General features: G+C 37.7%; 1 long non-coding RNA gene across 3 annotated transcripts; it reads left to right on the top strand.

Annotated features, from left to right (window-relative positions):
* Nucleotides 1-51: 51 nt before the first annotated feature.
* On the top strand, nucleotides 52-24,960 carry LOC141957700 (uncharacterized). 3 transcript variants are annotated; one of them, XR_012633148.1, is made up of 9 exons: nucleotides 52-324; nucleotides 790-1,922; nucleotides 5,061-5,178; nucleotides 8,141-8,268; nucleotides 8,399-8,501; nucleotides 10,012-10,270; nucleotides 17,196-17,328; nucleotides 20,175-20,298; nucleotides 24,002-24,960. It is a non-coding gene; the product is annotated as an uncharacterized LOC141957700 (long non-coding RNA). The 3 variants fall into 3 exon arrangements; XR_012633149.1 differs by lacking the exon at nucleotides 8,399-8,501 and having other exon boundaries at nucleotides 10,012-10,266; XR_012633147.1 differs by lacking the exon at nucleotides 8,399-8,501.
* The last annotated feature ends 314 nt before the right edge of the window (nucleotides 24,961-25,274 follow it).

The following is a 25,274-nucleotide window of genomic DNA, read 5'->3' as shown; positions in this document are numbered from 1 at the left end:
GTGCCGGGCAGGGACCGGGCGGGAAGCTCCGCCCCCGCCGCCCCCGCCGCCCCCCTCCGCCCCGGGGCCGGCCGGCCGAGGGCAGGCGGCGCCCTCTGGGCGGCGGGAGCGCTTCAGCTGGTGGTCGGCCCCGACACCCGCGTTCGCGGTGGCACCTCCTCACCTCCCGAGGTGGTCGGGCCGCGGCCCCGGGCAGTCTCCTCAGGGAACCTCGCCGGGGTAGAGGAGCCGCTGCCAGCCGCTCGGCTTCGGAGAGGGTCTGGCGACGGGAGAGGACAGCCAGGCGCTTCGGTGCGGGCGCTCCAGAGGCAGCTGGCGCATCTTGTAAGGCGTCGCTCTGCTTAATTTGCTTTTCCCGACCCCGTCTGGCCGCACGGAGCCGCAGGGAAAGGGTCAGCGGGCCTGTAGCGACGGGGTGCTGGGCTGTACTGAGGGTGCGCTTGGAAGGGGTGGGTGGGCCGGAGGCTTCCGTCTATGAGCGGTGCAGATTTCTCACCAGTGTCTTTGCTTTAAGGTTAATACAGCCTGTTTCTTAACAGGAACTGTTGTAAATTTAACACAGAAATGCCATAGTATTAATCTGTAGTTAACTTGTAATTTCAACAAGTGATTTGAGTAATCATTTATGGAATTATTTTTCTCATGGAAAAAACGTCACTTATTTAAGACAGTCTTAAAATCTGCAGGACTGGAATCTGAATCTAGATTTTATTGTGGCCTAGAGTTTTGATAAAAGACACTTGAAATCATAAAGTGCATTTTAACTGTTTTGTTTATTGTCTTTTGTAGATTTACCTACCAGCAACTATGGAAAACGAATGAATTTGAATACAAGTACCAATGTGTCCTGCTGACGAACCTGCATCACCCCGAGGAAATCACACATCCCAGTTGTATGCTGCTGTGCTTGGGGGTTTTGAAGCCCGGATTGCCGGCTTGGTGGAAATGTTTCTGGTGGAGGTATACAGATGCACGCTCTGCCGGTTCATGAGCAACATCAAAAGTAAGATCAGGACACATCTGGCTCGTATGCATGAAACAGATACAGCGTGTCAAATTTCAGGCTGTCCTAAAATGGACCAGGATGAAAGTGAGTCATATAGCATGGCAGATTACACTAACCAAGAAGATAAAGAAAATGAAGAAAATCTTGCAAAAAATGTCTGTCTTACTGCATGTGTATTAGATGCTTCAGAACGAGTCCCCACTGTTGTGACACAGGCCCAAGCTGTTAGAGCAGTGATCCTCATGCCTCTCACTCCGAACACCTTGTTTGGAGAAGCAGCAGCTCATTTGCAGCTTGAGGAGCCTTGTTCTGCAGTGCTGATTTCTCTTTCATATTCCAAGAGCAAAGATGAAGAAGCAGCCTAGTCTGTGCATCTTGGCCTCTGTTGTGTTTCCAGTGTTAGAAGTTGGACCTTAGCTGGGGAGATAAAAACCCTTAAAGCTGAAACAAGGTGTAAAAATTACAAAAATCAGAGGAAAGCTAGATGTGATGGTGAAGGGTTAGCTCATCCTGAGACAGATGTTTGTGCCTTAAAGCTGGCTTCTCAGAGAACTCGGTAATTCCGCAAGGTGTGCCACATAGCACTGAAGTTGAAAGATGCTCATAAAATCCATGAAAGGGGTCTTGATGTGGATTGTGGCTTTAAATGCGTTTATAGTCGCATGACTGTGTGGGACGTAATGGAAAATCATTCAAAATCACATAAGCAGATAGAGGAAATCCACCGGTGCTTCATCTGTGAAAGTGTTATGTCACAAAGTGCCTGGAAAGCGTACAGAAACAGCCATCGGAAGAAACCTCATCTCTTTCAGCACACAATATATTAATCATCTTTTGAAACTGAGTGAATAAGAAATATCAGTGTAGCTTGCCAGTATCAGGATATGTTTAAATGTCCACGCAAGTGATTTCACCAGTAAGTCAGATTTTGTTTTTTATTCTCATACAGTTGCCTCGGCTATAAACTTCTCCGTGCACATAACTTTATTTGATCAGTGCAAAATTTATTAGAGTTTAAGCATGAGTTGTAAACGCTGTCATGAGAAGCTACAGTAAAACATATTCATACTGGTTTAATCAAAGAAAGTAAAAGAATTGCAGAATTTCTAAAAAGCATTGTAAAGATTTGCTTTTTGATGATCCTTCGTTCAGCAAAATCCTGCCTCATTTTTATATTGTGGATTCTGAATATTTCTGGGAGTAGTTGACCATCATATGCCAATAATACCAGTATTACTAGCTTTTTAATAACGGTAACGTTACTGCAGATGTACTTCTATCAAGGTTGATGCTTTTATCTTTAAGTCTTGTGACATTGCTAACAGCTAAATATTATCTCCATTTGTAAATGGAGGACTTTGGCAGAGTAACATAATCTATGTCTCTTAAATCACAAAAGGACACAATTCTGATATTCTAGTGCTGTTCTCCTTTGCATTGACTACAAAAGTTGCTTTTGATACCAATTGTACTTTATTTAAGCAAGGAGGGAAAAACGTAAAAATGTTTCTGTTACTGACTGCCAGTGTTCTGCCCTTAATAAAGCCATGCCTGCAAGTCTGTAGGTAAAATCTTGAAAGATTTGTGTACAAAGGTAGGCTGGGCGTTTTTCTGTTTAATCATTCAGTGTTGCAGGTGATGGCAGTGATTGATTTTAGCAAAGTTTCTGTGGCTGCCACTGCTAATACAGAACAAATTCTTGTTGCCTGGGGTGAACCACTGCTTTGGTCTGATTGCTCAATAGGGCCAGTGCAAACCCAGGTAATTTATGTGAAATAAGATGATGGCTCATAGGAGTACTCTGGAGTTTGCGGCAGCGATCAGATAAAAAAACAGGCAATGTTCGAGCATTAGGGAATGTGGAATAACAAGGCTTCCTTGGCTGTAGCCAGGTCGGTCATTGCATCGGCGTTGCCGAGTAGGTTTTGAAGGGTTTAGATTAGATTGTGTGTTGTGCAGTCTAATTTTTGAAGTAGTTTTTGGCTTTGGAGGAGGTGTGGTTGTTCTGAGTTTTACTGTTTAAAAGGGCAGGAGATAGAATTTTCATAGGAGGTTATTGCAGAAGTTCTGCAGGAAAAGTTACTTAAAAAAAGGGTCATTGTTAGAACTGAAAGCAAAATTAGTGTCATATTTGCTTCACAACATACAGTGTCTCCACTTAACTGTGTGTGACTGTGAGCCGACAACCAGGCTGCAGTCTAGTCTTTCTTTAACAGGTTGGGAAGGAGAGCACATAGAAAGACAACTGAAACTCACAGTATTTCAAATTAGGGATGGCTTACAACGGTGAAAATATTTATGAGTGCTTATACAAACCGTTTTCTTAAGTGAAAGAACTGTTTCATGTTGACAAATTATAAATTGTCTCTTGAATGAGTTAATTTCTTTCCTTTTGGGGAAGGGGACAGGGAATCTATCTTCCTTACAACTGTAGTGAGAGAACAACCTAGGACTGTGTTTTATGGGATACTTTTTTGACAGTTTCCATCACGTCTGGGGACAATGAATTTTGAAGATGATAATTTACCATTCGCTGTTATGTTAACACATGCAGAAAGTTAACTTAATTTTAGCTTCCTGTTGAACAATATAGTAGAGTAAATACTTAACTTTTAAAGCTATTGGTAGTATTATAGAATTGTAAATATGTGTTTTGAATATTGTTTTCATTTTTGTGATAAATGTGAGCAAAGGAAGCCTTTCTAAATATCTATTTAACACTGTGCTAATTTCTATGCATTTTTGAGGTGGAGAAGAAACATTAAAAGAAATTGTGAGAAGTCTTCAGCTTGCTAGTATTCTTCAGATGTTAATTCCGTTAAGGAGAGCTTTACTGTAACATTACAAAGAACCGCTGTCTGCCAATTTATTCTGCTTGTGGAGTGAATGCAATGGGTATGCAAGCCTTTTTGCTTGCTATGGGGATAGTTTTTGAACTGAATTTTAACTGTAGTTTCTTAGGACTAAGCTTGTGCTAAGCACTAAGTACTTAGTGTCAAGTTTTAGCTGTAATTGCTAACATTATTTACTACAGTGTGCTTTTTGTAACTTTCAACCTACATGAAAGCCTCACTGGTTAATTGAAAAAATGTACAAATTGCTAAAATAATTCGGTGGAGTATACTGAAGTTTCTTCTTAATTTCTTATTTAGGGCAAAACTGTCAATTTGTCATGCTGAGAGATTCTTGTATACAATTATGCAATGTTATTTTTTGTTTACTTGTCTAAATTAAAACAGTTGTCAATAAGCTGTATAGTGACAGTTTACCATCTGCATCAGGTTAAAGAGGCAAAAGACCTGAAAGACTGATCACACTACTTGTTATCATTTTTGGTCTTTGAATCTTAAACTTTAAAAAAAAGTCCAGAAGTTGCTACAAAGTTGAGTGATTCTTATATTAAAAGCTTTACAGGAAAGGGTCAGTGATCTTGATTGCATTTCCCACTAAACAGAAATCCTCTATGCAAAACCCACAACTTCCAGCCAGTACTTTCTCCAGACCAAATTTAGACTCTCAGCAGATGTGTTTAGAAGAAAATGGACGAGTAAAATGTATTGCATCTCACTGCTAAAAATAATCCTTTGAAACTTGGGTATGTTGATGTTTCCTAAGTATCGGTTCCTTCAATGTATTTCATATGCTCCATAATTCACATCAGAATAACTCTACTTCAAGTATATATTTTGCTAACTTATTTTAAATTGTGGTTTTAAATCTTTGAGAACTGCTTGTTATCCTGATGTTTTCGTTGTTGTTCTGTTTTGACCTCGGGGGAGAGGAGTGCATTGAGCATCCTTAAGAGCTGAGATAACCTTGCTGTTGCCACCAGAGCCCCCAGGGTCAAATTCTGTCTTCATAATTTAACAATTCCTTTCTTCTCAAATTTGGTGTCTCGGCCAAATTCAGACTCATACTGTTTAAATAAGCACAAAGCACTTTAAAACTACATAGGAGTTAAGGTTGAACTCTTTTGTTAATAATTGTTTAATGTGGAGGAATGTGTCTTCTATTTTAAATTAATGTGTTTAATCTGATTTTAACCTATTATTAGAAACTATGGCTTCTAATACAGCTAAGGAATGAATCAAGGTCTACAAGCATCTGTGCAGCCATGATTACAAGTTCAACTGCATCTGTGTACTGAATGTGAGATAATGTTTTTTCCAAACGTAAGTGAATTTTTTGTTTACTATTCCCCCCCGCCCCTCCCGCTTCAATAAGTATCTCTAACTGCTTCGTTTATAAAGTGCAACAAATGCTTTGTAAATACTATAAACATGTACTGGATTTCTGATTAAATGTTTTACTTCTGTCTGCTTTTTATAGAGTGGAGGTGAATTTCTCAGTGCTAAATATTTGCTTAATGCGAGTATATGTACAAACAAATTTGTTTTAATTGGTGGAAGAAGGCTTGAAAATTTATTAAGCTAGATCAAAACTGTGGTTTGAAGGGGGTAAAAGGATTAGGGACTTGTTACAGTTTGCCTGAAGGCGCTAAGCAAGGATCCCTGTTTTCAAAGGCTGTTGGTGGTGGTGGTATGTAGCAGTTTCACTGAGCTCACAGCTGAGCAGTTGTTAGGTGGGTAGAGGAGAAAAGACGGCAACACTACTCAGTGCTGGGAATCTGGATGCAGGGCATGGAGATGCTGGGATTTTAGATATTTTTTTTTAATGTTGATTTGAGTTTCTGATGGGTTTATTCTGGCAATTGGTAATTGCTTGATTGGATAACCTGTTAATTTAAAAGGAAATGCTTTGTTAAATTAGTAGCAGCAAGTTTATCCTCCTTCATCAGTCTTGCTTCATCTTACTCAGTGAGAGCTTTATTTCCATCCACAATAGGTAGAGATTCTTGCTTCATATAAGAAAGACACTGTATTACCTCGCAGTTTTACTGTTGACATTTTTTTGTTATCAAACTGTGCCCTTCACTTGGAGGGAGGGGGTACTGTACTGCTTAAAACATCAAAGCTGAAGAATACTTCAAGTCTGGAGCTTTTCAGATTTTGTGTCAGTGTGACTGGAAAAACACCAAAACTGTAGTACTCTGAAAGATGGCCAGCCAGGTTCAATCTACAGTTTAGATCTTTTTTGACCAAGAGTTTGGTCTCTGATTCCTTTCTGGACATTTGATGATGTCAAAAGTGCGTGTTGCAGCTCATACTGTTAGGAGCTCCAGTTTCTCAGACCTTGACCTACAAAGTCCTAGACTTGTGGCTAGTACAGAGCTATGTGGAGAGACTTGTCCCTGTGTCTCTGATTTCTTACTGCTATCTTCAGTTAACCTCATTAAATGAAACAGGGTGAATCTGATGGGGAAATGTATAGCAGCCTATTAATCAATATATATATTTACTTCAGTTCCATCAAATGAGCAGTGCTTGTGGCTAACTTCAGTGCTTCTTAAATTCTAAAGCAACTTTTAAAGGACTATTCAGCTTTGTCTCTTGCAGGGTGAAGAAAAGGGGGGTGGGGGGAAGCTGTGCATTCCTTCACCATCGAAATTGATTTCGTAATTTAACTTTTAATAGTGGTAGAGGCTATATATCTCTAGTAACAGTTCCCCTTCATGTTGGTATATGCTTTCCCCAAGATTAAAGAGGGCCCCTTCATCTGAAAACAGAAATTTAGTGAATATGTCTGCATCTCTTACATTTATATATCTTAACTGCTTACTTCATATTTAGTGTTATAAAACAGCATTTCTTTTTTTTTTTTTTTTTTGAACTGTTGGCTAAAATTTCTTACATTGTTCTTTGCCTTCAACTGATACTTTTCTTTCAAAAACAAATCACCCAAAATTATTCAACCAATTTTCTAGAATGCATATGGGGGAAAAATTTCTGTTCATAATGTTTTCAAGTGGAACCAGTAAGACTGTGGATACCTTTTATTTAAAAAGCCCTAACAGTCCATGACTTGCAGGAAAGATCTAAGCCTCTTTCGTATGGTGTCTTATGTTAGAATAGATGAAAGGCATGCTCCTGATGCAAAAGTCTGTCAAGATTTGACCTCTTCGCAGCCTCTGAAAAAACACAGTGAAGATACATTACTGCAGGAAGCTGATTGTGCTAAACTGTTTTAGGGAGGCAGGAACAGGAACTAAGCAAACTTGCCAGTTTTCTTTGGTGCTTGGCTGCAAAGTTTTGAATTCTTTCATAGAGACCATATAAAAAAAGTTGGATACTAAAGACCAGAGGGGCTGAAAAACCTGTGAGAAGTTGGTATAGGATGTGATGAGAAGAGATGAACTTGAGGAGCATTTGGCATGTTAGGAAGACTGCCACTGGGACAAGCTGCAGTGGGCAGAGAACAAAATAGTGGGGAGTCTCAAAGAATGAAAATAACTTAGGCAATGGGGTGACCTGATGTGGACAGAAAGGATTTGGAGTCCCAGACACGTGAACCAGCATTAAAATAACAGGGTACACAATTCTATTTACTGTTGTTGTCATTACTCAAATGGCAGTTAGTTCAAGCACCGAAGGTTTCTGGTATGTTGAAGGGTTTCAGCAATGCTGGTCAGCCCAAATACAGTTCTGCATTGTGAGATCCAGAATTTGGTTTAACTTCTTAGGTATTTTGTTTCAAAAACTAAAGCCTAAAATATGTTAAACATGTTTTAAAAAAGCCCACAAAAATTCAAGAAAACTCGCAATAAAGGTTGCAAAGTCAAACATTCATCTTCTGTGTGAGTGGGTACACTTGCAAAATCTTCAATTGCCTGGCTTGACTGTGTACGGATTATTTTTTTTGTCCCCCAAAAGGATCCTTCCAAAATTCAGTGTGTAGAATGGGTAGTGCTTCATTAGCCTTGGTTTATTGTTTAGTGAACATAGAGTATATACACACAAAGCAACAAAATTAAGGTTACCAAGGCAACTTTAATTTGGCAGTTCCTAATTTTTCTTTCTTGGTTTAGCAACCTTAATGAACTGGGATTTTATTTGGTTTTTAATACAGGATTTATTTTGTGTTGTAGGTAATACATTGGAAATCTAGCTTAACATACTAAAATAAATTACCAAAAATGCTATCATCTTTAGCAGTATGTGCTGTATGCCCTTAGTTACTAGACTGTGGGACATATGGTACATTGCTGTATGAAAGTTCACATATCTCTTTCCTTAGGCCCTGTGACATCTAGACCCTTTAGGGTCACTGGCTTCAGCTCCATCCTAACATTTATTGTGTTGCTGGTGATGTACTGACCGCTGAACCACGCTGGAGAAGCTGGTGTACGCTGAATGGAGGGTCAGGTGGGTGTTTGTTTATTCGTAATGCTGTCTTGAATATACCATCTCAGAAAACCGTAAGAGGCTTAAAAATTGGTTTTTTTTATCTGTAAATGATCATAAAACTGGCAATTTATTCTCCCTTCTCCCCTAGTCACTAGAGGCTCCATAATCCAGCAGCGTTTGTACCTGATGCTTGCTGTGCCATCTCATTGAAAGGAATTGACAATTTAATAAATAAGGCTTGATGACACTGGGTGAGGAAAATATTTTTTAATTCCTTCAAACAGCAGTGTGCTGAAATGTCTTACATTACCAAGTTCTTGTGGGGAGCATTTGATACATTGCTTAAATTGATGGATTTTACAAGTCACCTTCAGAGCTGGTGCAACTGTTTTGAGATTGATTAATTTCCTGTAACAAATAACATCAGCTTTTATATCTCGTTTCTAGGCTTTGGGGAGAATGGGAGTGTGAAAAGAGAATTTTTGGTACTTTGTTACTGAAATAGTTAACTCATACAAAAGCAGTAATATGTAAGTCAGGACCAGAAAGATTGAGTCAAATTAAGTGAATCTCTGCCAAATGATATATTCTGTGGATGAAAGTATTCCACTTACTCTGAAGCAAATGCTGGCTATTTTCTCAATAATCTAACAGGTTTATTTATTTTTTTTTCTTAGTCTTACAAAATACACTATATATTTAAAAGTGTGTGCAGCACTGTGTTTTTTTTAAGTATGTATTTTAGGTTGGAAGTGACTGTCATTTCACTGATCTTGATATCAGTCTTAATGTAGTAATAATTTTATGCTATTTTAACAACAATGTAAGAAAGGAAACAATATTTGGATACTCCTGACATAATAAAAATAAATCAATTCCTTGCAATGTAATAGCTATATTATAGAAATATGTTGCTTGTTCTTTATCTACAGGTATAACCATCACTGGAAGTTTAGTCGAGGAAATTGAGAAAAGACAACTATTTAAAATGTGCATTGTTAGATAAAACTTTTGTATGATAAATACATTGTAATCTGGTAAACCTAATGGATTCAGGTCAAATGAGATACCTGAAAATCAGGTTTCTCCTTGCTTTGTCACTTTTAAAAAACAGGGATATTTATTGTGGTGGCAAGTGTGTCAAACACAGTAGCAACTTTTCAAATGCTATCATTTTTATTATTATAATTTGTGCTTATCTAATTTTGTTTTTCACTTTCTTTGTGCTGAGCAGCACTGTGGCAATTTTATACTGAAAGTGTGCATCCAAGAATGATAATCTGTGCTTTTAGGGTGGGTGTGAATGGCAGTTAAACACTGCTGTAAGCTGTCTGTCTATTCATTGTATTTAAAATATGTGCAAAAGTGAAATAGAGCAGTTCTTTCCTCAACATTACCTATATTTAACAACTTGGATCTAATTCTGCCCTACAGTTTCGGGGTGGGGGGTGGGGGGAAACAACACCAAGAAAACCCACTAAACAACAAAAAAAATGAAGCAGAAAACCCAACCCAAATAAGTGGCTTGTCTAGCTTTTTTTGAGAAGCTATTTTCTTCCTTTTGTGTGTGTGTTTCACAAACATAAAACAGAATGATCAGTGAGGTTTTTCTCTGTTAGTAGACTGAATTATAAGGGTTACAGTATGTCAAAAAACCCTCTACAAGTTTGTCTTTCATCATATCTCAAACTCTTAAGTCTTTCAGTCACTGATGGTAATATAGAATATTAGTTGATACTGTATTTATTTCTTAATTGTCAGTCTAGAGAAGAGTTGAAAAAGCATATGGAAAATCACAAAACTTCTACACCCTTCTGTCTTCATTTTGGGATCAAGTATTCAAAACCAGACGTCAGGTGAATGAACATCACAAATCCATCAAGAAAAAACAAAACAAAACATCAAAAAACAAAATGAAGGAGAAGATAAGAAAGAAGGCTGAAGATAATCCTGTGTGCTCCAGCCCAAAAGCAACTAGAAAGAAGGATTCCAGTTAATTAACATGCAGTATCTACAGTAGGTATGACCTGTATTATAGCAAAACTTGCCATTTTGTTTGTTATGCTCCAAGTGCTTCTGTAGATCTTCATTTCAGAACAACTTAACATGGCACATTTATTTATTTACTTATTTTTACAAGAAAGTTGCCCATAGCCTGAACAAAAATAAGGTACCCCATTCAAATAGCTGTTCTACTTGGTTTGTGATAGTACCAGTATTTTGAATAAAGTAACTAGGTGCTGATAAAAGGGTGCTTCTAAAGGCTTTTTCTTACATTTTATTATAAACAACAACAAAGGAGAGCCACTGAGATGTGCTCTTTGAAGAGCCAAGAGATGTGCTATGAGACTTCTTGGAATGTTCCACATAAACTAGATTAAAAAAAAGTGACAATCTACAGCTTCCTTTGCAGTCATGGCTACGTTTCTAAGAGGCATAGTTACTGAAGCACCAGTTTTATCAGTTATCCTGGTTTCAGCCAAGATAAAGCTAATTTTCCTTCTTACTAGCTAGGATAGTGCTGTGGTTTGACTTCAGTATGGGATTTGGTATAGGAATGTTGATAATACACAGATGTTTTTAGTTGTTGCTAAGGTCTTTTCAGCTTTCCATGTCCTGCTAATGTGCAGGTGCATGTGAAGCTGGGAGGAAGCATAGCCAGAGCAGGGACCCAAACTGGCCAATGAAATAGTCCATATCATGAAACATCATGCTTAGTATATAGATGAGGGTTGGCTGGGAAGCTCTGGCTCTTCTGAGATTGTGGCTTCAGGATTTTCCCTCCTCTGGGATCGCTAGCCAGGAATAGACTAGGCATCAGTCGGCGGGTGGTGAGCAATAGCATTGTGCATGACTTGTTTGTATATTTTGTTATTGCTGTTGTTATTATTATCATTATCATTATTATTTCAATTTTTATTTAATTTCAGTTATTAAATTATTTTTATCTAAATTTATGAGTCTCCTTACCTTTACCCCTCCAATTCTCTCCTGAAGTGCGAAGGCTTGGACAACAGGCCCAAGCCAGAGTTGACCTCTATGACCAGATGAATCCTGTGTACTTTATAACTGTTAACTATTGTGCTAGTAGGTATTGTACTAGGTTAATACAAGCCACTTATGCAGGTGTAAAAAGTGCTAAAGTGTTGAATTATTGAAGCCAGAGCAACAGGCGCAGAGCTGAAGCTGCTAACTTAGTATGTAATAATTAGTGAAATATGTATGCTCATTAATGAAAGATGTATCTTAGATATTATAAAACGTGTCTGTCCTGAATATATCTTTATCCTTCTTTGTGTGTGGGCAAGTTAACAGAGCCATGGGAGCCAGTTGTCTGGCCTTGGAACCAGCTGTGTGACCTTGCTCATAAATAAATTAGATAAGCAGGGAAGCTCCCTTAGCTTCCTCCGTGAACCCTGGCCAGACTCTGGGGGAATCTAATTGAAGAGTGAAACCAGATGTTTCTGCTGAAAACAAAGGTGCCAGGTATTCTGGCTTGCTGATTTTTGATATATAAGGCTGGGCCCGTTTGCAGCAACTTTGGGTGCCTCACCTGTGGGTGGACGCACCGTGTAGGATTTCCCCCTTGCCGGGACAGGCTCTGCAAACCCTCGCTGTAACCGGGGCTGCCCAGCCACTGCGGGTCTGGATGGTGGTAACATATGCAAGTGCTGAGGGATCTTTCTTAATCGCTGTTCTCTCTCTCTCAGGTAGTAATGATTTGATGCCTTCCCCAGTATTTTCCTATTTGTTTGCTTTTGAGTGCATTATTCTGTCTTTTCTTACTGCATGTTTTCTGTCTTACTCTGTTACATTATTTAGTTATCCCCAGTAAAATACGCCTACTCTTTTCACTCTGGTGTCCGAGTTGAATTGGTATCCTTAATCAGCAGAACATCTCCCCCATCCCTGGGGGGTGACTGAGTGACTGTGGATTTAAACCGTGACATCAGTTAATGAAAAATTCCACTTATCTGCAGTTGTAAGAGTTAACACTAAGGTTTTGTCTGATCTCAAGTGCATCTTCTCTTCCAAAGAGATCTTGAGAAGGCATTTGATACTTCTCTGTTATTCAGAAAAGGACTTTTTTTCTTTGATAAAGAAGGTAGTAATCTGTGGTAGCCACACATCCATGAGTTGACATCACACAATATTCTAATGGTAGCTTTTCTAGTATGTAGATAGAGAAGTTAGTGTACGTTTCGTTTCTCTATGTTTCTTCTAAGTATGTGAGTTTGGGTTTGGGGATGTTCTTTTTGTTGTTGTTATTGATTATGGCCATACCTATGTCTGTTACATTATTAGAAGACTTTTTCACAATCTACACCTTCAGTTTAACTATAGAAATCACTTTCTGACTTCTACAGTTGTGTATTTTAATTAATTCAAATTGTGAAAGCTTTTTCCCCAAATATCTTCTTTACCACGCTGTTTACTAGGACTGAATTGTCTATACCCAATCTGGATTCCTAGTTTGAAGTTGTCATTGCTCATGTGGAAAGAAATAAATACCTGTTGTAGTAGCTTGCTGAAATGGGTGTAATAAAAAAGAAAAAAAGGAATTTGAGTTTGGATAGTAAATTAGCAGCTTTTCTAGTAGGTAGGGAGTAGAAAGGGAGTAGATCGATGTGCTTATGGTGTACCTTTCACATAGGCATCTGGGTTTTTTTCCTTCTTTCTTTTTAAATTTAGTCAGTTAACAAGCTGTGTCATAGTCAAAGCACAGTTCAGTCATTACAGATTCACACAGCGGGTAGAGAGGTTGCTCCCAGTGTTCACAGTGAGGTATTTTGAAATAACTTGTCTCAGTTTTAAAGAAGTTGGAGAAGTATAAGGTTAAGCACTTTACATCATTATATCATTACAACAGTTATTTTTGAACCAGTGGAGTTATGACTATCTAGATTTAGTCTGAGGTTACATACGAAATGTGTCATTATCTGATGAATACATTTCTTTCTGTTTCAGAAGTAAAAAGAGCATTTACAGACTAGAGCTCTGGAGCTCTCTCTGGAATGATGCCTGTAATTACTGCAAAGATTAATAACTAACTTGAACTTTTCATACCTACTTCTGACTTGAGTTTTGCTGGGCTATCTGTACAGCAAAATGAACTTCATATTAACACTGTTTCTTTCTTGCAGCCTCTTTGAAGAGCAAAGTAATGAAACAACCAATTAGCCATAATACCGGCCTGTGGCTGTCTCTTGTTTCTTTCACTAAAGGCCTTGGCCCGGTGGCAGAACAGAACCTGTTGTGAATCGCAGCCAGGTCCGTGCTGTGTCCGGCAGCATAGGTTGAATAGCTGATGCCAGAATGGTGTAAAGATACTGCTGCGATGGTGACTGCGACTCTGAGTGCGCAATCTGTGCTGCTACGCAGAGCTCCAGAGTGCCAAAGCAAGTAGCCTCATTTTCTCCCCAGAATCGTCTCTCATTACACCTAAGTTAACAGAATCATTTGGGAAATACATTTTTAGAGTCTACTGATACTTTAAAAACTGGCTTTGAACTGAAAAAGATCTGCTGTCACAAGGTTGTTATCAGAGAAGTGTGGGTGAGGGTACTCAGGGAACAACTATTTTCCTGCTGTCTGTGGTGCATTTTTGTTTGTTTTGGTTTTCCCCAGACGGGGGCAGCAAATGAACAACATCACACTGGCTTTTAGTTCTCAAATGCTTGTTCAGTGTTGCCTTTTGCCTATAGTCCTCAGTGTAGACTACCTGCTGATGTGAGAGTTAAAAATTGTGGTTTCTACCTAATTGCTACAAGGCTAGCTGGAATGTGTGAATTGTAAGTCTTCATTCTTTTCAGTATTAGGTAGTAAAATTTATTTAGTAAAAGCTATTTCAAGTTTATGAAAAAGGCAGTTCTATATGAAGGTTTAAGTTTTTTATAACTATGGCATTAGATGTATGTATATTTTAAAGGATAAAATAGCTGAACAACTGAACTCCATGACATAATTAGATAACGTCACCTAAGTCTTGTTTAATGTCTTTCAAATATTTATGTATTTCAAGTTAAATTAATGCAATATTACAATTCAAAATTATTGTTCTTATAGCCATTGTTCTCCATCAGGAAATAAAACTGAGAATGCACTAAATATAGTGAAGTTTTTAATTCACGTATTAATCCATTCATGTACAAGGATGACTTGTGCATTCTGCTGACAGTGCATGTGAGTTAAAGACCTCAATTCATAGGGCATACTAGTGATACTAAACTATATTACCAAATTTTATTGTCTTGTTTCAGCAATGGAGTACAGTTTTATCATGTAAAACTTTATGGAGGCATACATCATTACTGGAGTATAGGGGTTTTTATGACTATGGGAAAGTGCTGATTAATACCTATCATTGTGAATTTCTTGAAAGTGTGTGGCCCTAATTCTCAAGTTACAGATCAGGTAGTTAGCATGAAGCCGCAGAGAGAGGGCAGTCTAACCTTTTCTGTTGCTGAGTTTTATCCAATAGTTGATATAAAGAAGGGAAAATCGTAGTGGCATCAGTGAGTATCAGCTGCCTATAATCAGTGTTCAAAAGCTAACTGGGAAGAATTAAACTGATTCCTAACAAGACTGATTTATTAGTAGTCTTGCCTGTTTCATTAAAATCGTGTTATAATGCATGTGGGACCTCTGTGGAGCCTAAAACTTGATCAAGAGTACTCAAGGCCCTTTGGTCTTAATGGGTTGGAATTTCCCACTGTCTTAGATACACCTTATTTATATCTGAAGGATGAAAGGTTCCTTTGGACTTTCACTCCTTAACCTTAGAAGATGGAGCCTACCGTCGTAGTAATTCTTTGTTTTTCTCTCTTCCCCCCCCCCCACCCCCCCCCCCCCCAGTATTCTTTCCTTTTTCCTTAAAGAAAAAAGAACACATCAGTATTTGTGGGCAGTTTGCACCACAAGTGCTGCATAAGATAGGCACTGCCTGCAACATTATCAGAATTCTGAAATCTCTATTTAAAACTATTAAATATGCTGGAAATAGGCAGCTATGCTTATACTTCTTTTAAGGAGTAGTTCAAACAGGTAGAAAATCCAAATAGCTCTACTTTTCTACAAAGCATTTAATCCCCTAACAAAGGAAGGTTGTTCTGCTATGTCATTGTGAAAGACATGTCCTTTAAAAGTGTAAAAAGTACAGTTTTCATTCTGATTTCAAGGAGTAGAAATGGCAACAAAGAACATTTTCATAGCTTGTGAATCAGCACGTTGTACCTTTGAACTGCTGTACTTCTTTTGAATTCACAAAGATATTACAGAAATTAGTCTCTGCATTTTTGGTCTCTGCTTCATAGCTCTAAAAATGTTCCGTCTGTTCTGTAGGAGTTTAGAATCTACATGTTTGACAGGGTTTTTTTTGTTGATGGTTTTTCCTCTTGAAAGATCACAAATGTTTAGGGAAGAGGGGAGAAATTATTACAAAATAATTATTCAGAATGGCACAACTTGCCTTTCAGAGTTGGCTTTCATATTGAAGCCCACTGTTTAAATCCCAGATTTTTTCCATATAGGTCCTTGGTTCTACTGAGATCACGTTTTTAGCTTTCACACCTTCTATGCATCGAACACTTCAACTCCCCTGAGTATTTCAGTTCCTTTATGCGAGTTAAGGGCTTTTATTCTTTGGGCAATGGAAGCTTGATTTCTCTGGTGCAAGAAAGTGTTAATCCACACAAATAATTGAGGATTAAATCTCCTTTTGCATCTTTTATGTTTTGAGTACCGTTGCATAAAATAACAGCTGCATGAGTCACTCTTAATTAAGAATTAGAAGGAATACTTTTACCAGTAGAAGTCTTGAGTATAATATAAAGCCATTTCATTGTTTTCTGAAATACTTTGTTTTCAAAATAGCAGGTCTTTAATTACCTTCACAAATGTCTCATGAAAATGTGTTTTCATTATAGAGTGTTTAAAGAATGACTAATCCTGTTTATTACATCTAATGTGAATGAAGTGCATGTATTTGGGAATAGTATTTACTTAGTAATTAATTATTTACAGGTGTGATTTGAAAGGATGTTGTTTCCTTTTGCTGAGTGCTGATCAATAATCTGGATAGAAACGTAAGCACCTTTTAAACCTCCTATAGTTGACTACCACAGGATAAGGATTTTAAATTTCTTCCATGCTTGTATTTTTCCTTTTGAAATGATTGTGCATGAAAGATGTGACCTTACAGCATTATAGACTTGTGTTTCAATTTGTGACTAACCAGTGCTTCTTCTCTTGTTGCTGAGTTTTGAGGAACTTTAAGTGCTTGAGACATAGAGTTAAATGGTTTTGAGGTATTCTAAGCATGGTGTGGGGAAGAATCTGGAAAATCAAAGGATTTAGAACAACCGATCTGTGATCTGTGTAGGCCTTTTCAAACGTTTTACAGTTTTGTTCCCTAGGAATCCTCTCTTTGTATATAAGTGTACATATAATTTTCATATGCATTAATTTTCCATTTAAATACATTCTTCTTGCAGACCTGAAAGAGTGGCAGGTCATGCAGCGGAGAAGGTAGAATCTACCTTTCTCATCCAGACAATAAATTTCTAGAAAACTTAGGTGGACCATTCAGACATCAAAATATAACAATCCAATATGATTATGTAGCATTATTCAATACTGGCTGCTACTAAATTACTTCAGCACAGCAGAGTATGTAATTATGGGAATATAAATAAATAATTGAAAGATAATAAAATAATAACTGAAGTATTTGATTGCAGACAGGTCTGATAGGAATCTTTGTGCTCTCATCTCTCCCATAGTGATATCAGACTTTCCTGACTAATAGCCTTAAATACTCCTGATAAAAGACATTAAAAGCCTAAATTAACACAGGAACTGTGAAATGTCATCCCTTCAGAACACTTACACAGGAAGAATAGATGATGATTTTCCAGCCGTGACAAGGTTCATTTCTTTTCTGACAGGAAGTGTTCTTATAGTTAGCTCTGCAGAAGCACATGGGAACACATGCTGGCACCAAAGCCTTCCACTGCCAGCCCTGCGAGTACGAAACCAGGCTCAAGGCCTCTCTGATACAGCAGATGCAAATGCATACAGGTAGGTTACATCTATTTCTTCTTTATGTTACCACTTAGGTTACCACTGCTTAGAGAGAAAAAAAAAATGGACTGTACTGTTGAATATTGAATGCTGTGTAGGACATGAAAAGGATTTCTAGAGAAAAGGGTTATTTTTTTACCTATTGGTAGTTCTCCCTCTTACACTGAATATGCAAAAAACAAACACTGTGACCATGATTTAACAAAACTGGCAAATTTTTAACCTTTTTTTTTATGGCATTTAGGGATATTGTTCTTTAAGGATATGTTTGATCCTGGTTTAGGTCTTATATTCAGAAGAAGGTTATATAAAGGTATAGACAGTGCAAAGACAAGGACAGCTTATGTCCCTGTCTCCTTAACCAAAAAGGATATCTTTGCTAGCTCAGAAGGATGTAGACTTCAACCAGTTCATAAATTTTTTTCTGTACTGGTACTCCATGGCCAGGAAAGAATGGGAATGTCTTCTTAAAACTTTTTAAATCAACTTGCACATATTAGCATATTTCAAAATTTCTAATGTAATAGATTGTTGTTTGTCCACTTTGACTACATTCCCTTTTGCTTTCTGGAAATCTTCCTGCTTCAGTTTTCTGTTTTAAATGTTGAATCTCTATCAAAGGCCCAGCCTCAGAGGCCCAAACCCCCAGACTGATGCTCTGAGGTTCCTTCTGTCTTGGTCAAGTGATTTGTTTACATAGACTTTGTGTTGCCATAATTTAGTCCGTCATTCTGCCAAAAAAGGCACTTGCATTAGAAATTCTGAATTACATAAAAGAATGTATGTTGTAGCACTGTCTGCTTGGAACTGTTGGTATTTAAAAAGTGAAGCCTTTCTCCTTTCTTCTGAACTGAGCATTTTACAGGATTAGAAAATAAATTTAACTGAATGAATAGGATGGGAACGTGCTATGTTGCGTTAATGGCCTTCTGAAACTGCTGCTTGATGTGTGCAGTGACTGGGTGGACAGGACAGTGGGGAGCCAATTAGCTGCTTGTGATAATATTTAAATAAATCATCTTGTGGAGAACTCGTCCTATAGGACCCAGCAGTGTAGTGAACAGGGAATATCTGCCTTTGTCTCCACTGGCAAAATTAATGTTTCAGCAAGTTGACGAAATAAAATACTCTTGCAGTGGTTTGGCAGGAGTGCAACGCTCCGATACTTGAGCGATGTGGGTGGTGCTCCGTCCCTCAGCGCTGGAGCCATGGCATCACACGCGGCGGCGGAGGAGAGGAGACAGATGTCTGGCAGGAACCATAGGTGTGAAGGGGGCTGATAGACTTCTCATGCTACTGGGACAGATGGCTCTCAATCTCTGTGGCAGCAAGTATGCCATGTCTTCAAAGACAGACATTTGCTCTATTAAATATTCTTAGCTTATGTAGAAGGCAACTGACAGGGCTTCAAAAGGTGCAAGAAAAGGAGAGATACCCGAAGAAGAGATAACTGACTTCTCCTAGGAAGCGGACCAGGCAGTGTGGCCTGGTGCTGTTAATGATGATCAGGTGTATAAGTAGACAAGTGACCGAAACAACACAAAATAAGTTAAACTCTTGCAAAAACCAAAGACAGTGTCACTGTCTAGAAGAAGGATTGCAAATCCAGAACTCTCTCCTATTCATTGTTCTGCTGCTGACCTGCTATGTAACCTACATATGTAATGAGTTTTAGCAAGGTGCTTATTATCTCTGAAAAAGCAACTTATTATTGAGGTATCAAGCCATTGACAACTGGGGGTAAACATAGAAAATGCTTTGAATTCCACATCATGCTAACTATGCAATTGTCACACAATGTGATATCCCCTGCATTAATTCTTAAAAGATAATTCTAATAAAACTGGAGCTCGAGAGTTACTTGTAGTAATGTTGTCATGAAATGTCTTGAGAAGAATTATTACTATATGAGGGCTGGTGTTAGGACTTAGATTGTTGAAATATTTTAATTTTTTTTTTTTAAACTCAAATGTATTTACTTGTTTGGTTTGTGGGGTTTTTTTGGTTTTGGCTGCAAAAATGGAAGTAAGTTTGCTTGTTTGGGCATAAGACCAAATGACTTCCAGAGGTCTAATTCAGCCTTGACCATTCTGCGATTCTGGTGTTTTTTTCAGTCTGTGGTTTCATTCTGGTTAGGTTCGTTTCAGGTTCACCACTGTAAGGCTAATATTTCAGAATTTTCATACATCAGAAAAACATGAAGATAAATATTTTAAATTAGAAATTGTCAGTGGGAATGTAGATGAAAGGGAAGGCTAGTCCTTAAGACTGTACCTCTCAGTGTTTTTGTTATTGAAAATCATAGTTTTCCTTTGTGTTTGTGACCTAAATGTTGTCCTTGCTGTCTTTACAGAAAATTCTTTGTGTGTTTTCTTCATTAAGTTAAAATTACTTTTCCTTAATGTAATTTCCTTTTGCTTCTTGAAAATTTCCTGTTCTGCTACATTTCCCCTTTCTGGGGGATTTTTTTGGCTTTTGTTTGTTTTTAATTGGTGACATAGAGTATGCTGGAAGTTGGCCCTCTGAACTTTGATTCAGGAAAAAGGATCAAAACTAAATTTGGAAATCGTTCTGGCCAGTTTTTCTTGATTAGACTTATGGTGGAAGACAAATTCAGATGCAGGAGGTCTCCTACTGGTAAAACAGACTATAACATTCAACCACCTATACCATTATCTAAGATCATGCTTTATTAGCAATAAGGTCATGCGAAAGATAAGCTGTAGCTTTGAGGATATGCTCTAAATGCTAATTCACTGATATTCTTGTGAATTTCTCACACACACTTTGTGTTCTCATAGAAGATAAGACAACCTTCATATTTGCTTTCCATTTCCTGGTAGGTGAAAAGGTTTTCAGATGTGAGATCTGCCCTTATGCCTCCATTGGTGCAAGCTTTCTGCAGCAGCACTTCCGAACATGTGCTAGTGAGAGGCCCTACAAATGTTGACTCTGTTCATATAGTTGGTAAGTGTAAATAATCCCTCTGTTTACAAATGCTGTAAACCTGTTGGCTTTCAAAAAACACCGCCACCCTACACTTTAAGGTTTGCACTCCTACCCATTAATAAAAGCCAAGTCAAGCATTTAATTATATTCCCATTGGGAGCTTGGCTCTATGAAGGCCAAGGGGCTTCATATTGTTTTGTTTAAAGGGTTTGCTTTCTATCCCCTCTTTATGGCTCTTTCTGCATATAAGTACTACATTGACTATGCTGGAAGATGTATGAACACTGATGTGATAAATACAAAAACATCTATTGGAAGGTGGTGTTAGTATCTGTGTCTGCATGTGAAGCAGTACTGAACCAAACGGTAGTGACTTGTATAAAAAACAAAAATGTGTTCTTCACTAACTGTATGTCTTAATTTGCTGTATTAGGTGTGCCATGTTGCTTTTTCATGCTGATTTTCTCTGCAGCTTTGCTTGTAGTGTTTTCATTCCACCCTCCCTCCTGCCCACCCCCACCGATTGAGGAAATGATCACATTTCTGACAGTGTTAACACATTTCATTTTGCAGTGTTGGCAAAGTGCATCATGTGATGAGCGGGAGCATTACTTAGTCTTAGTGAAGCTGAAGTACATGTTGAAAGTATGTACTTAGCAGCCTTAGAGGCTGTTTAAATGTTAAATTCTTGTGTATTTAAACTCTGTATGCCAAATGATGTGCGGTTTGTTTTGGGTTTTTCAAACTGGAAAGGTTTAAACTAAAATAAGCTAATGTCCACCAGTCACTTGTTGAGAGATACAGTGGTTGGTGGAGAGATGACTTGATTAGTTTTGATTTGCTACTTATGTGGGATAAAGCTTAATTTACTCTGTTTCTTCATCTGTCATAATAAAGGTAATTCTGATTACAATACTAGTGCTCCTTTTGGAGAGTCTTTTAATGCCAGAATTAAAATCTGGAAATGCATCTATCAGAAGTGATAAGATACCTTGAGCCTAAAGTAAATTCCTTCACTGAGAGCTTTTCAGTATCTAGTAATGGAATAGCAGGGAGAAAGGCCTTTTTCCTAATTTTTGTGGTGGCTGTGTAAAAGTGCAGAATTGTAAACATTATCCAAATGTTGTAACAAAAAATGAGGGAAATACATGTAATGGAATGGTCACTTACTGGCCTTGTTACAAAGACGGTATTTGTTTGCAGATGCTTACTTTGTAGAAAGTATCGTGTATGTCCTGATACATAAGCAGGGGAAAATAATGGTTGGAAAATTTGAGGGGAATGGTAGTGGTGAACTCCACAGATGCAGTGTAACACTGGTAACCTTCATGCATTACTGTAGTAGGCACAAGTAACCCAGTTTCCTCTCCTGTCAGACAGACTTTAGCTATAGGAAACAGCTAAGCATCACAAGGGACTGTCATTAAGTTTTGTATTACTGAAAACCTATTTTTTAATAAAACATTCTGTAATACCTGTCATAGGTATTTTTGCAATATTACTTTACAAGCATATTCTTTCTAATTTATTTGTAACAAGTCAGCCCTGCTTACAGGTATCAAAGATTTTGTTGCTTGCAAATTAACAGTGTGCCTCCTGTCAGCCTGTTTTGCCCTGTTAGATGCACATTAGCCATCATTATGTAGACACTCGCATGCTTAAATTTTGCTGTGGAACTAGTTCCATCGAAGTTAATAGAATTGCTTTTTAATAAGTTAAAAACTTATTATGTAATGAGAGTCTCTGGGATCAGGAAGTGAATGTTTTAACCAGTGTCTGTAAGAATAAACGATAATACTGTCTGAATCTACTCTTGTATGTAAAATTTGTACTTACAAAATACCTAGTTCCTGTCATCATAGTGGTAATTGCAAATGCCTGCATAGTGTTCCAGACCTAAATAGTTTGGATGTTTGAAATCGCCACTTGTGAAACAGTTTGCCTGAATTGGGTAAATACAGCTAAGGGATTTTTTTTCTCAAGTAATCTACTTCAGGTCTGTAATAGTCTTAAGATTCTTAAGCACAGTAGAATGTAATACCCTCTATTTCTGAAATTGTATCAAAAATATAACAAAAGGAGGAATATAAAAGAAGAGAAAGTGAAAGGAAAAAAACCCCAACAAACCCAACACCCTTTTCCAGTCCCCAAGTTTATATTTTACACCCACATAGAACCCATGGACTGATTCATTGGGCTGTATTCAGAAGTGAGGTGCAAAGGGTAGAAATCACACATAGACACACAGATCTGAGTGTAAGCAGGACTAAGGATGGCATAACTGCAGTGTTGAAATATGCAGAAAAGTGTCTTCTCTAAACTTTTCCAGTATTGTGATTTAGTTTGTGAATAAATATTTATTATTTACTCAAATTAGAAAAGTTTCATTATGCAGACTGTTACCCATTAAGACTGTTTGTGCTTTTGAGTTTACCAGTAACATTGAATGTAAGCTGATACAGTGAAATATGAAGTGGCAACTGCTCATCAAGAATCAGGGTTACAGTGAAATGCAAATTTAAAGTGTATCTCCATGTATTGATATACATACACACACAAATATATGTACATAATAAACTCAGGAATTTAAATGTGTGTGTTACTGGGCTGTTCACAACTGGTAGAGGCTTTTTTAAGGCTTTTGTCATTTCAAGAGCTCAGAGCTATATAGAAGAGGAGATTTAAATTTGCTTGAGATTTCTGCCTTGCTTAGTGAGCGTGAAGAGTCAGATGAGTGCTTCTGATGGCACAGAATCTGATAAGTTCACGTTTTTGGTAGTTTTGCTGTCAGAAGACTGCAAGAGGATTTCCTGGAAGTTGTGCTTTCCTGACGATTATACAGATAGGAATTTATAGAATTCTGTGCTGCTTTAATAAGAATGTATGGGAAAATATTTCATCTTTTGTGTAAATCTTAACTTGAAAGCGACAAGTTTTTCTATGCCTGTGTAGTAAAATATTTTCTCACGTGACGAATCAGCCAATTACATTTTTTGTTAGGTGTGATCGGAAATAGGGTTTAAGGTATGTTTTTCTGATTAAGCATATTTTAAGAAAGGATAGAGTCTTTTGTTTGTTGCATCCACTTAAATAACACCACCACCTAAGTACCACAACCCTGAATATAAAAAACCTGTAAATATTTCCAGCACCAACCGTGAGTTTTTTAAACTGGTATGGTGTATACAGTGCTAAGTCTAAGAATGAATTTAAGCCAATTTAGCTGGTTGTTTAATCTGGCCTCTCTGTGGATCCCCTTCTGTACTCAGTGGAGAATGATGGGCATTCCCACAAGACGTCTTAATATCATATGAGACGTTACTTAAATGGGGGGGCTAATTTGCCCCCATTAGGGTGACTTACTGCCTGCTTACAGTTAACTTTACAGAGGAGAGCTAGAAGATAATGTGCCTGTTTGCTAGCATCATGTAGGATGAATCCTACTGTACGTGATTATTTTCTTAGCTGATAGGGCTGCAAATAGTTGTTGCCAAAATAAACAGATCCTCAATATCTGTTTAAGAAAAACCTTAAATTTGGAGAAGCTTACATTACAAATTATTAAGTTTTGAAATCTGATTGTTTGATGTTAGGTAATAAGTGCTGAGACTAACCCACAAGTCTCTGTCTGGGTTCTCTTACAGCCTGTATATGGTTGCTTGTGCAGTGCTCACTGCTACTGATGCTACTAATGACTGATAAATTTTTAATTTTTTTACAGCGTTCGGAAGAAGAGCTTGGACTCACACGGGTGAGGCATTTGACTGTAGTTTTTGATGCTGTTCTTCCCGTGACAAGCAACTTCTCCAAAAAAACATTAAGAAATATCATCTGGGTTCAGGAACCTCATTAACCAGTTCCCAGCCCACATTTACCCTCAGATCACTTCCTGTGGAACACTAGGTTCTTCATGCTTAAACTGCCACCAGAGCATCCTGGCAAATAAAGAAGCTATTGGCATTGTCAGACTTTTCTGCTGAAAGACAGGGATTATCTGGAAAACAAGAAGAAACAGTCCTTATGTGGTAGTTAGAAGCACTTAGAATCATCTTCCCAAAAACGTTCTGTGTGCGTTATGATACAGGTTGTGACTCTGGTTTACTGAGAGGCACACGAAGACTGGTGTGGCACAAAGGGTGGACGTGTTGATTTTTGTTCTGGTCACCTCTTGCTGATATATTTCACTTACTTACAAATGGAGAGTTTGGCATTTCAAGGTAGAATCTGTGGAAATGTCCAAAGCTGACATTGAACCCTACAGGTCATTTCCATACTACATCTCTCATTTTTAATACAGGTCTCTATATAAAATAATAAATGAACAATAAAATCTACTGATGCCATAGCAGTCATAATGTGGTAAAAAAATTAACTAAGTCTCTTCATGGTTATTTTTTATAACAAATCGTGTCTATTATCTAAAGCTAATCCAGCACTGAAGTAAAAATATAAACTATTGATATATGACATCAAATAAAGTTCACTTGAAAATTCATTGGTTAAATACATCTGTACCTTATTTAGCCAAATAGAAATTGCTTACTTTAAAAAAAGATTAAATTGGAAGAATGGAATACTTTCTAAATTTAGGTTGTTAGAGGACTGGTTTTACTCTAAGACTCCACATTTATTCTTTGACTACGGTGGTTTTGTGGATTCTGTTGTTAGCTATGGGTGTTACTCAGGAAATGTACTCTTGCTAAAAATAAAAAACCTAACATCACAACTTCCTACCAGACGGAATCAAATAGTGACTGAAGTGTGCCTACACTGTTCTCTTAAACACAGTTGTAAAGAATATACTACTTCAACAGGATAGAGGTTTCCCTTCAGGTAAGTTTTAGATTTCTTGATCTACAGGAAAATATTACTAAAAGAGTTATGTGGAGAGTAGCTACTGGCAAATTGTAGGTAGAATCTTTATTAAAGAATTAGAGAAACTTTTTTCAGAAAAGAAAATTCTCATAATGTTAGAAACTGATGAGCATCAGAGA

This window comes from Athene noctua, chromosome 2 (genome assembly GCF_965140245.1).
Source record: "Athene noctua chromosome 2, bAthNoc1.hap1.1, whole genome shotgun sequence".
Lineage (NCBI taxonomy): Eukaryota > Metazoa > Chordata > Aves > Strigiformes > Strigidae > Athene > Athene noctua.
The sequence above is the reverse complement of the archived record's forward strand: the minus strand, read 5'-3'. Positions and strand labels throughout refer to the sequence as shown.